This window comes from Podarcis gaigeae, assembly GCF_964106915.1.
Source record: "Podarcis gaigeae genome assembly, chromosome: 5".
Lineage (NCBI taxonomy): Eukaryota > Metazoa > Chordata > Lepidosauria > Squamata > Lacertidae > Podarcis > Podarcis gaigeae.
The window spans coordinates 90,313,219-90,326,465 of record NC_139681.1 but is presented as its reverse complement, the minus strand read 5'-3'; the positions used below and the strand labels follow the sequence as shown (position 1 = coordinate 90,326,465).

Sequence of the window (13,247 nt, the reverse complement as noted above, 5' to 3'; positions counted from 1 at the left end):
TCAGGCATACTGTGTGCCACTTATTGGGGGCAAAGAAACTTTCCCCCATTATCAGTGCATCTTCTCAGTGCCATCCAGAAGTTAATTTTCAATAGGTTAGAAGCCTCTTACAATCTGGCCCTGAGAGTGTTATGATAGAATCCTCTATTAAGAAAGGTGCCTGTGCTCCATTTGGTCTTGTTTCATTGTAAGATTGTCTATTACTGAGATCCAAGGATGTGGACAAGGTTTTTGGTAAAGTCTAGGCCAGGGGTAGTCAACCTTTTTATACCTACCACCCACTAATGCATCTTTCTTGATGGTAAAATGCTCGATGGAAGGAGGATGCAACTTGTGCCGTAGAACCCCCTACCACCCACCTAGAATCCTGAAACGCCCACTAGTGGGCAGTAGGGATCAGGCTAACAACCCCTGGTCTAGGCAACCAACCCTTGCCTTTCATGGCTTATTACGTCTAGTAGGGAGAGGCTGTTTGGCTGAGTACAGGAGGCTGCAAATTTCTCCGAGTGATGGGCTATGTTATTTTTTAAAAAGTGGTTATTAGATGTGAACAGTTATAGACTGGCTGCTGACTCCCCCACTTTTTGGATGAAGGAGTTTAGGCCAGGTCAACCCCAGCCACTCTTGGGTGAAACTGATTTTCTAGATCTGGGGTGGGAAATCTGTCACCCTCCGTAGAATCCAGCTTTTTCTTAGAGGTGTGCCTGGCAACCACATTATGGTCTTTTTTGGACACTTTAATATAGTTGCACAAAACCTCAGTTATTGGATGGTACAGTACTATATTGTACAGGTGTTACGTTTCAGGAAAAGTGCAAAAATGTGTATACTCTAATCATCTTCTTGGAACTGAACTTGTGCAACCATCCTTATCTTCTGGAACTGGTGCATCTAGCGGACCTTACCCAAGCAAAGCAGAGAGCTTTTAAGCTCTTCATTTTACTTACTGGTTAAGTTCCGCTCGGTGTGCAGGGTCTGGGATGCTTTCACTAGATCTCATGGGGATCTTGCAAGAATATCCCATTTCCCATGTACTGAGTGGAATTTGCCTAGTAAGCAAGGCAGAAAGTTTAAAAAGCTCTTCCAGTGCTGGGAAACCTGGTGTAAAAGGAGCTTTTAAGGTCTCCACTTTGGGTGCAATTAATTTGTGGGAAATCGACTGGCCGGCTTTCAACTGCACAATGTTAAAAATGTGTAAGTCTACTGCTTGCAAGATGCAATAGTACAGTATACAAATATTGTTAATAAATAAATAGGTGTACTAAATTTCCTGATTTCGAATAACACAGTGAACAGAATGTAACATTTGTAGCAGCTGGGGCTTAACCATTTTGAAAAAGACAACTTACACTCCAACTAGGAAACCATTAATACCTTTTGAAAAAGCGAAGAAAAAGACAGTGGCTGAATTTTATATCTATATCTATGTCTAATCCATATCTATATATAGAGCTTCTGGATAGTTAGCAATGCAAGTCAGGCAAGTTTAAATAATATGTTCCTGTTCTTGAATCTTTATGATAAAGTAAAATGTAAATCTTGGAGTAGAACATGATCAACATAAGTGAATACTGACCAATAAATAGCCAAGAGTAAAGTCATGGGAGTCATTCATCTTTCAAAATCCCTGCTACAAATTTATCACTCATTTGGGCCCACCACTAAAATGGCTAGATATTTCCGCTCCTCCTTCAGGTTCAATACTTACATTGCGACTGTTAAAGCCACATTTTTATTGCCAATGAGTACTCTGCAATCTCATTTAGAAAAATCTGTCCTCTCCATCTGGATCTGGTCTGTTTTCTTGGACTGTATTTCTGTCTGTGCTAATAAAACATTAAACTGAAATAGCAAGAGCTGCAGCACTGTTGGAAAATGTTACTAACCGTGAAAACTAGCTAGAAATTGTAACTTTATATACAAACAAAAATATTACAAAACATAACCTTGCCAATAAGCCCTGCAAAATTACTAGACTGATTTTTCAAACTCATCTGCTTTTTACTCTTCAACAAATCTTCGTATGAGAAAAAAAAAGAAAAAAAGAACAGAGGCTAGTAAGTTTTTTAATAGGTAGACTATAAATAATGAAGGCTGGTAAAGAAAGCAAGAGGCACTGCCGCCTCCTCTGGCAGTCCACCTGATATCTATACTGGATGTGAAGAAGGAGATTTTGCCTCATGAGCATCTGGCATAGAAGCACAGTGGGCACAGATTGTCCCATTTCTATTCTTAAATTCCAGATCAGGATTTCGTAAGTAAATTAAATGTACTAGTCAGTTGGTGAGCTATTACTTAAACACACACACACACATACACACATACACACACGTTCTCATTTTGTATTTTTAAGTTGTGAGCCACCCTGTGATCTTTGGATGAAGGATGGTATACAATTATTATTATTATTATTATTATTATTATTATTATTATTATTAGCAACAACAACCTTTCTCTCATACATGTTGTAAACTGCTTTGATATTTTCTATAAAATTGTGACATATAAGTATTTTTCCAAATAAATTAACAGATAGTATCAACTTGGCCACTCACCTGCAAAATTAGGTTACACACACAGCAATTTGGCAATATAAATAACAATCCTACCACTATTATGTGGAAATAATTATAGAGCTAATATAAAAGGCAGGAAAATATCAATATCCAAAATTTGGGGAGAGTTTTTCAAATTGTTCACGATAATCCACAATAAGTCAAACAGAGGGACTCTGAGATGCATTTCGTTAGGTGTATGATCAGTTTGTAAGCTAACAGTTTTGATGCAAAAGAATGTGGTTCCAACAGGATGACCTTTTCTAGCCTAGGTACAGTATTGGGGTGGGGGTGGCAGGGAAGGAACTGTAGGTTTTAGTGAGGGAAAAATTATGTCAATGGAGGGAGTTTCTCCTATATATGCAGCATAGAAACACAGTGGGCTGACAGCAGTGATACTGAGAGATCCACTGCGGTCTGCAAGCATTTCCAACCCACATTGTTTTTTTACTACCCACCTTTTACTCATTAGATTAACTGGCAAGAGAGGAACATGATTTCCTGTCCATCCTTTGTGAGCACTTTTTAAACGTAAAAAGGAGATTCGTAAACATATTTGGAGGTGAATAACTTTCTTTGGGAAGTGGGGAGGAAGCATACAAGTCTGAGAGTTATGCCGTTAGAATTTCTTCTCATATTGCAGCTCCATATGCACATATTAGCAGGCTAAAGAAAGAAGTATATTAAAGCAATGGGTTGTCAGGGCTATCAAACTTTCCAGCTTGGCACACTTTGTCTAAGCCGCCTGACCTAGGAGCTGGAGTAATAGCAGCTAGGAACTTTGTTAGAGGAGAGTCTCCTGCTTTAATAAATACATTAAACCTAGATGTTGTTGCACTCCAACTCTCAACAGCTCTAGCCAGGATGGCCAGTGATCAGGGATGTTGCAAGTTGTAGTCTAACAACATCTTAATAGCCATGGGTTCCTCACCACTGCCTTAAATATTAGAGGGCATGAGGCTGAACTTTGCCAAGCCGGAACAACTTCTTAGACTACCATCTCAGTCTCACATGAACACCCTATTAAGCAGCATATAAGAGCATTATTACAGTTTTAGTGTCTTCAAACTGAACTCTGGAAAGTGAGGGAACCAACACACACAAAAACTACCTTTTACATTTGCATGTGGCATTAGTCATTACTGACCTTTAGGTTCCCAGAAGTAGTAGTAGCATAATAATTCTGTACCCTAGTCTATAGTGATATTTAACACTAAGGCAGTTATAATTATTATTGAGTTATCTTTGTTTTTATTTTTATTACATGTTTTGTTTTATATATATTGTAAACCACCCTGAGATCTACGGGTATAAGGCGGTATACAAATTTAATAAATAATAAAAATAAAGCAACATACTGTGAGTATCACCTAAAGCACACATGGTACAGGAAGCAGGGGTGAAAAGTTATACTTTTCATCCTCTTTTGAACACTGTTCCTCTTACAAACTCACCACTGTTTCATAACTCTGTGAATTTTATCAATAGTCTCCAAGTTGCATATGTCAATATAAAGTATTCTGAAGGGCAGGACTTCATTGCTATTGTCTCTAAACCAGTCTGCTCAAAATTCTCCTCCTCCTAAACTTGTATACTCAGTCAGAAGCTGGAGAGACCAGTCAGGAGTAAATATGGACCAATGGTATCTAATTGTATGGAAAATGGCCTTACTAGAAAAGCTAACCAATAAACTGAAACTGACACAGGGGCAAATAGAAGAGGATGCCTACACCCCAGTATGGCTCCCCTTTATCACATACACAGTCCAACAAGAATAACCCACTGACAGCATAAGAATCAATCTGGCTTACCTGACCCAATAAGCCACCCCCCCGCAATGCAAACAAACCCCATTGCAGCCAACCACAGACAACCAACCACACCCTACCCCCCAATACCTCTCACTACCAAGGGAATGTAATAAACAAATAGAAAGAGAACCTACCCAGTTGACGCTGACACAAAACCCCACACGTACACTTTACAAAAGAATATAAGCCTCACCACACCACACCACGCCTCCTCTCCCCCAACCTTATACAGTGGTACCTCATGTTACGTACCATCCCCCTTACGAATGCTGCGGGTTACGCATTCCGCTAACCTGGAAGTAGAAGCCCCTTGTTGCAACCTTTGCGCCGGGATGTGAGCGGAAGTCACGCTCCGACAGTGCGGCAGCAGCAGGAGGCGCCATTAGAGAAAGCGTGCCTCATGTTACGAGCGGTTTCCTGTTATGAATGGACCTCCGGAACGGATTAAGTACGTAACACGAAGTACCACTGTACTGTACTCAACACTAATGTCTCACAACAAATGTAACTGATTTGTTAAGAAAGACTGTACAAGCTGAAAAAAAGAGACAAGGCATGTACTTTTGTAAACTAAGAAAATCTTTAATAAAAATAGATTAAAAAAGAAACTGACCCACTACAAAACCAAAGCAAGCTAGAAACAGAAAATCTTCCAAAATGGGCTTCCGGGTCGGCGCCATCGCCGAATGGCGGACTCCCTCCGAGCTCCGGAGGGAGCCTGCTGGGTAGGGGTCGGGTCCTGCCGCGCCGGCGACGCGGGGACCCTCAAAAACCATGGGCGGAGATGCCCATGGACTTGGTCACTCGGCGGGCACCATTTGCGCCCCCCGACCCGCGAAGGAGCCTTTTTAAAGGCTACGGAGCGGGTGACGGGGTGTGTGTGTGTGGTGCTATGAGTCCACTGCTTCCCCTGCCCAGCGAAGCCGCATGCCATTCGGCGGAGAGCAACGACTTCTTCTTTGGAAAATTCGGATTTGGATTAAAAAGAACAACCCGTGAGTAAATTTATTGGACTTAAAAGGGAAATTTGATCTACGAATTTGGAGCGAGCGGGGGAGGTGCAAAAAGGAAGTCCGCCCCCCCCCCTGTTGTAGATGGCTTAACGCAAGGATTTGACAACTAAGATCGAGAGATGAACTTGCTTACTTGAAAAAAAATTTAACTTCACGAAGGGAAATTACAATAATTGTGCTGGAGGAGAAGATTGGTTTGTAGGAACTAAAGTGCAACCCCCCCGGGAACCGGGAACGATCCGCTATGGGAGACACAGAAACTTTGACAGCTGTCAAAGTAGCTGTCAAAGCAGGAAAAAAAAAGAGAGAACTTTGCTGGTTAGATTTGTTACAATTAGGACATAAATTACTGGAAATAAAGGCAACAAGTTATTTGACTTTTGGGTCTGATCTGGAAAGAAATTAAGTTACCATATTCCCTCTAGAGGGAGGATGGGACATTGCAACAGTAGCAGCAAGTGGAAAAATACCATGAATTTGCACAGGATCTGTTATCTCTTGGGAAAGCTGCAAAAACGAAGCATTATTTTGTCTACAGAGGTCTCTATACTAAAGGAGACAATGGATTTATCTATTGAAGAAAGGAAGGGACTTGACGTAAGTTTATGTTCCTGAATAACAAAAGCCTCTGTGGAGAACAAGAAGTTTCTGAATTAGAAGGTTTCTGCAGCAGAACAGGAAAAAGCAACCTGAGGAATAAGAGCTGGACTAAACTTGAAGTTGGAGCATTTGGAACATCCAGACTTTAAAAGGATCAAGAAATAGAATTTGAGTTATACTCTTAAACATAGAGGTCTGTATGGAAGAAGAATGAACTTTTCTGAGAGTTTCTCCGAGACTGGACTTTCTGAAATTAAAAGCTATCAAAAGACGGCAAAGTGGAACTGAGATATAGACGTGGATGCACCAGGCTGGCAGTAGACAATGGATGAACTTTGGGGATCGGCCGGGGATTGGGGGGGGGGAGATTTGGAACCCAAAGGCTGTAAAATTACATATCTTTTCTTTCTTTTCTTTTTTTCTTGTCTGTTGTTTGAAAATAGGGGAATTCGTGGAAGGGAAATGGGGTCGACCTTAGGGAAGTATATAAAATATAAGGATAAATTAAGGATAAATTAATTTGGAATAAATGGGTTATTTAAAATTATAATAAGGCTCAAAATTTGGGGTAAGAATTTGTGGAATCAACTTAAGGGAAATGGAATACAAGAGGGGGAGGGGGGGGAAGTCCGGGAAAGATGTTACTGAAACTAAGTGTAAACTATATTTTTCTTTTCTTTCTTTTTTTTCTATCTTTCCTTTTTATTCTGGAAAATTTAATAAATATTATTTAAAAAAAAGAAAAAGAAAATCTTCCAAAATGGAGGAAGTTTCAGATTGTATTTGGAATCCAAAAAAATTCCATGTATAACTGAGGACAAAGAAAGCAAAGCTTCAGACTTTCTCAACACTTCCATCTACTCTTCAGTTCTGCTTATAGATTGTAGATGAATAAACTAGATTTAATAACTGAATGTACTTGTCACTCAGGATACAAAAGCTACATTCATAAATTTGCCCTGGATCATATGTTCATGCCTCCAATACAACTGAATATTTCAGGGTGTTGACATACCAGAATGAAAGTAATATGGGAATTTTGACAAGGGAATTTCACTCTTCATGGAATGCATAGTCAAGAAAATGCTTCTTGCATTATACTATAGTATTTACAAACTCATAAGAGAGAATATATTGTTATCAGCTAATGGCAAGAGTAAAAAAAGTATATTGCTAATGCTGCTACATGCAATCCAAACTGATGTCCAGAATTAGAGGAGACTTAGCATGAGGTAGAACCCACAACTGTACTTAGCCAATCAACTCAGTGATGTGACCTTTCTCCTCTAGAGTAAACCCACAGCTGTTCCATCATATTGTTCCTTCTCCTCTGCAGTTTAGTGAATAAATATATCTGGGATTCAAGGGGTATGTTGCCATTTTTTCTTCCCACCCCAAATTAATTGATAGCTGCTGGGGCAATACATCATTTGGACTGTTCAAGCAATGGAACACCATGTCAATTTTTCATTGACTGTACTGGTTGGGTTTAGTGGAAGAGGGGGAATAGCTACTGCCATCGCTGATAACCATGCCACTGCTCAGACATACAGACCTGGGAGGCCCCTAAGTCCATTGAAACATATCTACATACAGTAGCCAAATGAGATTTAAGGCAACTATAGGTTTTTCTTTCCTGTTACAACCTTGGCCTGGGTGGCGGAGGCAGCCTCCTTGCCACGGCTTCCTCCCGCTTGGCCACTTCCTCTCACTAGGCTGCCTCTGGGCGCCGCTCCCTCCTTCCCGCTGAGGCGGCTGAGTGGGAGGAAGCGGCTGAGCAGGAAGAGCTGAGTGGGAGGAAGCGACGATGGTGTGGAGGCTGCGCCAGCATCACCGCCCGCCCAGAGGCGTCCGTGGCTTCTGACTGGCTGCAGGAGCTTCCTGCAGCCAATCAGAAGCAGCATCGCATCACGGAAGTCAGTCCCCGCGCGGCAAAGCCTCCACGCCGCGCTGGTTTAGCGTGGGGACTGACTGAGCGTGTGGCAGGGTCCGCAAGGTTCGCGGGCCGGATTAACGAGCCCAGCAGGCTGCATCCGGCCCGCAGGCCTTAGTTTGCCAACCCCTGTGCTAAACCACTGTTTAATAAAACAAGTTTAATAAACCAAGTTAAGTCTTATGAGAGAACCAGGCTAATATAAGGTTGAATTCAGTATAAGGCAAATTGCTATATTCGCCTGCAATTAAGTCCACAAGAATTACTAACCCACACATGTCAGAACTTCATTGCAGTGACACTAGACATGATGAGGGAAACCCAAGGGTCCCAATCTCATGTTTCCATTGTAAGGCTTAAAGTAGAGCAGTTAACAATTACCTTGCCCCCTGATTCTTCTTTTAAAATTCAAGCTACCTGGCAGTTTTTAATTCCACTACTCCCAGGCAGGCTCTGACTGAAACAAGTAGTAAGGGGGGTGGACAGCTTTGGGGTGCATCTGCAGAAGAGAATCAGCAGGCAACTGAAGGATTAACAGCCCTCTCCACTGCTAGCCCTCCCTTGTGAAAGCCCCCTGTCCCTAACACGCTCATTATCTAGGCAAGTCACACATTTGCTGATAAAAAATTGTTCCTCACAGAAATACTACAATGTTTTCTAATGCAGAAGGCCACACCCGAGACAAAACTAATGTTATGTCTTTCTGCTGCAAAAATGGCAACTGGCTACCAATAATGAGCATTTTAAAATCACATCTGTTCACAGAAACAAACATCAGCTTGCAAAACAAAAGCAAACATTAGTATTAATGTTTATACACAAAAGTAGCCTGTTAAAGTTCATCTTTCATTGCATGCTTGTTCAGATGCAGAGTGCAAGCCATTCTGTTTTACAAATAAATACAGGCTGCAATCCTGTGCACACTTACCTGCAAGTAAGTTCTAACGCACAAAGTGGATCTTACTTCTGAGTAAACAAGCATAGAATTGTGCTATATGGCTGCAAAGCCACACACACTTAGCTGCGAGTAAATGTCACTGAACACAGTGTGACTTCCTTCCAAGTAAAGATGAATATGATTGCATTGCACAGAGATGATCCAGTCCAATGCTTATTTATTTCCTCCCCTACTTTCCTCCCTCCTGCACATACAGTGCTATGCATTTCTTCATAGAATATGGACCAGATTCTTCCTTAATTAAAGAAAGTACAAACAGGTCAACCAAGCAGGGACAGGACTTTAGTCCAGCTCGGACAAAGTCAGTTTCCAATGGGGAACAGCTGCTTGGAAACAAAAGAAAAGGAACACATTGAACAGAAACAAAAATGCACACAAGTATATTTCTTACTTGGCAAAGCATACACATTCAACAGTTTTCCAAAGGTTGCCTATTGAAGTTTATTAACCTAATTCGCATTATTTAAGGCACTACCATTGTTTATACTTAGTTTTCATTGTCTTGGATTATTTCACACACCAGTGTTCTTATGTTAGATATTACCACAATATTACCAAAGTCACTAAATATTTGTGTGCGTACACTACCATCTTTAGTATTAAGTCACCCTTCAAAGTCTTTGTTAATTTAAAAAGGGCTTTTTCATGACCTACAAATACATGCACTGAAGTGCCAAGAAATACAGCAAGTTAAACAAGGCAATCTTCACATTATTAGCCTCCTCTCTTCTTCACAAAAACAGCAGTATTTAACTAGGCAGATTTCTGAATGTAACTGTTCTACTTGGGAGCTATAATAAGTCTGTTTCAAACAAATATTATTACAAAGCATACTTTGTAAAATATAAAACATGCTTATGAAACAGCATTAAAGAGATTTGCCCCTCCTTTTTACAGCAGCTCTACTCGTTCTTGAGCTTCGGAGCGATGTCCACAAAGAATAACCACAGAAATTATGCAATTTGTTTTTCAGGTCTCATGATTACTCAGGGATATAATTTTGAACCAGGAAGCTGTGTGGCTTTTGAATTATGTACAAACACATTCATTGACAAAACAAATCTGCCTTAGGTCAGTGTATCATGAGGATGGTGTCCCCTTTCTAAAGCTCAATACACTGGCCTCATATGTTCACAAGTGACAGATTCCCATCACAACAATGAGCACCAGACTATCACAACAATAAATGCAAGAAGGCGGCAAACGACACTTCTTCCCTGCTAGCATGATTGAAACCGCTTGAGTTGCTTGCGTAGGCGTGTGTGCATACACACTCCAAACAGCAAGGAAGGGGTGGTGGCTGCAAACAGCTTTGCTAGTAAACCACCGAAACCCTAATTTCTAGCGTTTCTTCCAACCTCATTGTGCAGGGACCAGGGGAGAGGCCGAGAGGCACAGGTAAACATCACAAAGTAGCATGGGAATAGAGGGAGTGGCAGGGTCTGGGTCTCTCTCATTCATCCCAAGCAGCTCTTCCCAAAAGGAAGCACTGAGAGGGAATGCGGAAGGGGCAGAGGAATGGGGATCCAGGAAGGATGGAGGCACAAAAACAGGATGCGAGGAGGGAGAGAACCCACAGGTTGAGAGGATCCAGTGAACAGGAAAACAAGGAGGCCCTCAGACGATAGACAAGGGGGCTATGAAACAGGGTGCGTAAAGAGGAAGCTAAAAAGGTTCTTCATACAGGATGCCATTGGGCTGGGGTATGAGAGGGGTTGAGTAAAAGAGAATGGAGGATAGGAAACTGGTAAAGGGATACAGGTGGTGGAAACAGTGTGTGTGGATCTGCTGTCCTATATAGTCTACATCAAAAAAGACTAAGGCTGCAGTCATGACCCCACTGAATTCAACAGGACTGATTTCTGAATATACATGGTCAGGATTGTGCTATAAGGCTACAACCCTGTGGCACCTACCCAGGAGTAAGTCCTGCGGAACACAGCGGGATTTTCTTCCAAGTCAACGAATTTAGGATTTGGGCGCAACACAGTGAAGAAGCATCTTCTGTTAGACTCTCCCAAAGTATGTTTGTCTTCCAAGGTGCCCGCAAGACTAGCCTTTTCTCTCTCTCTCTCTGCAACAAAACTCCTCTGGAAATACCTTGCAAGGAAGAAGACCGTGAGAGGAAATGGGGATTTCCTCCTGAAGAGAAAGTAAGCGTGGACGTGTATGTGTGCGATACACGAGAGGGAAGGCGCTCCCAGAGAGAAGAGGTAACTCTCAACTTCACAGGGTGGTTGTTTATTCAAAGGAAGGGGAGACTCTACCTGGCGGTAGCCCCGAGTAACGTTTAAGAATCAGAAACTGGGGTGGGAAAGAGGGGCTGAAGGGAAGGTGCAGAGCAGCAGGAGAGACGGGCAGGGAGAGCCCCCCCCCCCGAAAAAAGCACATGGTGTATGAAAAAAGGAAGGTGCAGGTGGGTGGGAGGGTGAGGCGGGGGTCGGCCTTTCAGGATGCGGGAGCCTGAAGCGCGCAAAGGAGCCAAACAAACGCCGAGCCTATTAAAAGTTCCAGGGGGAGGTGGGCTCCTTCCCCCCTCACACACACATGAGGGCCGCTTCCCTGACCTTCAATCTTCCCCCGCAGCCCCGAAACCCCAGGCAAGTCCGTCCGTCCGTCCCGTCCTCCCTTTCCCCACCTCCGGGTCACTCACCTCCGTCTTTCCCCGCGTGGACTGGAGCCTGAGGCGAAGGGGCGAACCGGGCGAGGGGAGCCGTGGCCAACGGAAACCGAAGCCCAAGACAGGCCCCGCTGCCGCCGCCGCCGCCGGCAGTTTGGGTCGCCCGTCGCCCCCCTCCCTCCCTCCCTCTTTGAAAATTCCAGCTGCGCGTGCCCGCTCGCGTTCGCGCTCCCTCACCCGCTCAGCTTTCCACTGACAGAAAAGGAGGCGCGAGCTTTCTCCCTCTCTCTCTGCGCCTCCTCCTTCAGCTGACGGAGCCACGGTGACGCGCGCGCGCTCGCGACCAGGCGGCGGTTGGGTCCCTCATTCGGGTCCTTCCTTCCTTCCGTCTCTTTCTGTCTGTCTTGTCTCTAAGGCTCTTTCCTCTCCCCGCACCACCCCGAAAAAACAAACAACAAACAAACAAACCGCAGCAGGAAGCGAAAGCCGCGTGACCCCGGATGTGGAAAAGGAGGAGGAGATGTGTGTATGTATGTGAGTGAGAGAGAGAGAGAGAACGGGGAAAGCCCACATATACAAAAACACACACACGGGAGCGCGCGCCCATGCACAAACAAGACCGGGCTTTCAGTGCGCACGCGCCATTTTCGGCACTGAGGGGGGGTAGGGGCGGGGCTTGGCATGACGCAGGCGCGCTGGGCGCTACCTAGGTTCTGACCCGGGGTTGAGAAGGGAGAGTGAGTGAGAGAGAAACTGGGAGCCTTTTTTATTGTTAATTATCCGTATGTTTTTAATAGTGTGTGTGTGTTAATTCTATCAATGTTCAATTGTTTTTAATGATTTTTTTAAGGCTGCTCTTATTTTTAGCTGTAAGCCATGCTGAGTCCGTGTCATAGAAGAACATCTGAAGAAGTGTGCATGCACACGAAAGCTCATACCAAGAACTGACTTAGTTGGTCTTTAAGGTGCTACTGGAAGGAATTTTTTTTGTTTTGACTATAGAAAAACATGTTAATCATCATAATAAATAATAATAAATATTAGCAGCTGCAGAGTGCTTTTTTTTAGTATTCATCAAACTTTTATACCGCCCTTCGTCTGCAGATCTCAGGGCGGTTCATAACACGAAAATGTTATGGTTTGATTTCATTGCCAGCATGATAGTAAACTGCATAACCACACAGAGAAAGCAAGCGGCACAAGAGTCGGGTGTGCACTTCATAATACTACTATATATAAAATCTTGGCAGCATTTGTGCACAGGTAAAGGACCACTGTCAGGAGGAAATCCAACAAGCTTGCATCTGCCCTTTTGCTCTATTTCTGGCTCTGCAGAGCTGCACCTGCTGATCTTGTGTCTGTCCCTCAAAGTTGTTACTAGGAGAGAGAAAAACAGTTGCCATCACCTAGAAGGCTTAGTGATGCCTCCGCTGTAATGGTGGGCAAAGGCACTCCCAGTGATAAAATTATGAAATGGGTATAACTGACCCATCCTGTGATGAGTCATAGCAGATCGCTGTCAGTTTGTCCCTGAAACAATTCCTTTCGTCAGGTGGGGCCAAACTCTTGAGGTGAATTGAGACAATTATTTCCGATTACTCATCATCTGACTTTGCAGATAGTACATGGTTACTCACCTGTACCAAATGTGTACCTAATCCTGGAAAATTACAGAAGAGCAATGGGTCAGTTTGTGTGGCTGTTAACCAGAAGGTTAGTGGTTCGAGCCCACCCAAGGATGGCTGAGGGCAGGATTG

At 43.3% G+C, this 13,247-nt stretch overlaps 1 protein-coding gene across 2 annotated transcripts in view; it reads right to left on the bottom strand.

Moving 5' to 3' along the window:
* Positions 1–12,145, bottom strand: part of PIK3CA (phosphatidylinositol-4,5-bisphosphate 3-kinase catalytic subunit alpha) — a 47,400-nt gene extending 35,255 nt beyond the window's left edge. The window contains exon 1 of one of the 2 annotated variants that reach the window (XM_083739270.1): positions 11,728–12,145. The gene's annotated coding sequence lies outside the window, so the exon portion shown is untranslated. Of the gene's footprint in view, positions 1–11,523 lie in introns of both variants that reach the window. The other variant, XM_083739269.1, reaches the window with a different exon arrangement.
* Between the last annotated feature and the right edge of the window lie 1,102 nt (positions 12,146–13,247).